This window comes from Macaca nemestrina, chromosome 3 (assembly GCF_043159975.1).
Source record: "Macaca nemestrina isolate mMacNem1 chromosome 3, mMacNem.hap1, whole genome shotgun sequence".
Taxonomy (NCBI): Eukaryota; Metazoa; Chordata; class Mammalia; order Primates; family Cercopithecidae; genus Macaca; species Macaca nemestrina.
This window is the reverse complement of record NC_092127.1, coordinates 183,411,613-183,414,806: the sequence shown is the minus strand read 5'-3', so window position 1 is coordinate 183,414,806 and position 3,194 is coordinate 183,411,613.

Sequence of the window (3,194 nt, the reverse complement as noted above, 5' to 3'; positions counted from 1 at the left end):
ATGACTTCCCTGGACTGAAATTTCTGCTTAAAATAATATCACAAAATTTACCCTATCCCACACACACACACACACACACACACACACACACAAAAGCACACACACATGCATGCACACACTCTGCAGGATTTACAGCCCTGCCTTTTCTGTGAATGGATTATAGTGCTCTGTATGAAGTACATTCCCTTTATTCCCTCGCACCCTGACCTGAGAGGAACATAAATGTGTCTTAAAAAGGCCCATCCAAAACAGATCACTAATAGAGTACCCCTGGAGACCGCTGGAGTCAGCAGTTTCTCAGGTCACCATATTTTACAGATATTCAGATTTTCATGGTGATTTACTGAGTCATTAAAGTAATTCTTGAATTGTTAAACAATGTATATTATTTGCCTTCTGCCCTGGAAAACTATCCTGTTAGATTTTGCAGGATGCTTCTAGCAAAGACTCTGGGTCCATAAATCTTTCACTGAAGACAACAGCCAATGTGTCTTCTGGCCCCAGGGACCTACCCCTGTCCATAACGTCAGTAGTCAATCGGTGGGGGCACTAACCATCTCAGCCCCAGTGATGTCTCTGATTCATTTATCACTGAACAAATATTTATTAACTTCTACAATGTGCCCAGTACATTTCTTGCTGCCAAGGACACAGTAGTGAACTGATCAAATGCCTGCCCTCATGGAGCTTACTTTGTTGAGACAGTAGACAATGAACAATTATTTGTATAAATCCATCACGTGTCAGATGATAAGGAAAACGAGGAAGGGTCAGGGTGATATGATGTGTGAGGGTGGTGCATGCTATTTATTTTAGGTCAATTGATCAGTGACGGCCTTCCTGCTTATGTGATATTGAAACAGAGATCTGAATGGAGTGAATGTACAGGTCACGAACAGACCTGGGGCGAGAGCATTCCTGGAGACAGAACTGGAAGTACACAGACTGTGACGTGCAGGCTGGCAAACATGTCAGAGGGGCAGCGCGAGAGGCCAGGGTGCAGAGACAGTGGGGATCAGGCTCAAAAGGTCATGGGGTCTGGTTCAGTGAGAAGGCTTTGCTTTCACTCTGAGCAACATGGTAATTCATCAGAGGGTTTTGTGCAAAGAGGGAAGTAATGTGATTTATTTATTGAAAGAATTACTTTGGGCACTTTGTGAAGAGACCAGGGGAGGAAGGGTGGGAGGAGAGAGAGTAGGTGAGAGACTACTGCAACAATCCAGATGAGAGATGATAATAATAGATACCATTTATTTAGCACTTATAATGTGCTAGGGTCTAGAAATCCTTTAAATTACTTTATGTACATTAATTTACAAGTACTCATAGCAGCTCTATGAGATAGGCTCTAAAATTGTGTCTATTTTACAGATGAAGAAACTAAAGCGTAGAGTATTTACATAATCTATTCAAAGTCACAGAAGTTATTGGTGTGTTGGACCAGAGTGGTGGACTTGGAGGCAGTTGGATGGAGGATGCACTCTGAAGATAGAGCCAACAAGATATGTTGATGGAATATTTTTAATATTTCAATAATAATAGCTCCCATTTGTCAAGCACTTATAATGTGACTGCTTCAGGGTTAAGATCTTTTTTAGTTAATTAATTATTTATTTATTTTTTTGAGACAAAGTCTTGGAGTGCAGTGGCGCAATCTCGGCTCACTGCAACCTCTGCCTCCTGGTTTCAAGCAATTCGCCTGCCTCAGCCTCCCGAGTAGCTGGGACTACAGGTGTGCACCACCCTGCCCGGCTAATTTTTTTTATTTTTAGTAGAGATGCGGTTTCGGCATGTTGGTCAGGCTGGTCTGAAATTCCTGACCTCAGGTGATCTGCCCGCCTCTGCCTCCAAAAGTGCTGAGATTACAGGCGTGAGCCACTGCGCCTGGCCACAGTTAAGATTTTTATGTAAATAATCTCATCCAACTTTCACACCTATCCTGTAAATAAGCTACAGTTATTCTCCACACTTTATAACTGTGGGAATCAATACTCAGAGGATTCAGGTGATTTGTTCATGGCCATATCTGGTAAGTGCCTGACTTCTGCCTGACTCCAGCCCATGAGCTGTGCAGCTGGACTCTCCTGCCTTTCTACTTGCTTCCTTATCAATTCCTATATGTAGTCAGGATCTTTTGCATCAATCTCTAGCTTCTGGCTTGCGTGCTTGTCTTTTGAACTCAACATCACACTTGACTTTAAATGTTACTTCCTCCATGGACCCTTCTCTGGCCTTTTCCTCTTTCAGTAGTTTTTAATCTTCTGTATCATATCATATCATATCATATCCAATTGTCTATGCTGTGGACTGAGTTGTGTCCCCCTACCCCACCACAACATGCATATGTTAATTATCTAACATCTCTACCCCCACTGAGATGGTATTTGGAGATGGGGCCTTTGGGAGATAATTAGATTCAGATGAGGGCACGAGGGCGGGGACCTCACTGAGACACCAAGGTGGGAGAGGGTCCCCAGAAAAACTCTAACCAGCCAGCCCACTGAAGTAGAGCCTTAGGAAGTTCCTGCCTTTTGCAGTGGAGAGGAGCCTGGCCCCACCTCTTCCTGTGTGAAATCTGGTATTCCAATGACGGGCGGGAAAGGCTTTAGCAGGGGACTCTGACCTTGTGGAAGACCCCTGTTTTCCCCTCTTCTTTTTTTTTCCTTTTCACCCAATAAAAACCTGCTTTACTCACACTTTAAACTATCTAGGAGCCTAAATTTTTGTGGCTGTGGGACGGACAAGAACCCCGTCTTTAGCTAAACTAAGGTAAAGTCCTGTAACATCATGTAAGATGTTACATGTAAGATGTAACATCTCTTACAAGAAGAGACACTAGAGAACTTGTTCTCTTTCTCTCTGCCTTGAGAAGACACAGCAAAAAGAACACTATCTGCCAGCAGAAGAGAGCTCTCACCAGAACCAAACCATGCTGGTACAAGGATCTGAGACTTCCAGACTCCAGAACTGTGAAAAAATATATTTCTGTCATATAGGTCACCGAGGCTATGGTATTTTACTATGGCAGCCTGAGTGGACTAAGATAAGATGTATCTTATGATATCACAAGTAATTATATATGCTATTATACACCATAATATGTTATATTCCATTGCATTGTATCAAGTAGTATGTTATATATTATATTATCTCTATTTTCTGCTAGCCTGTTTGCTCCATTTGTGTCTGCCTGG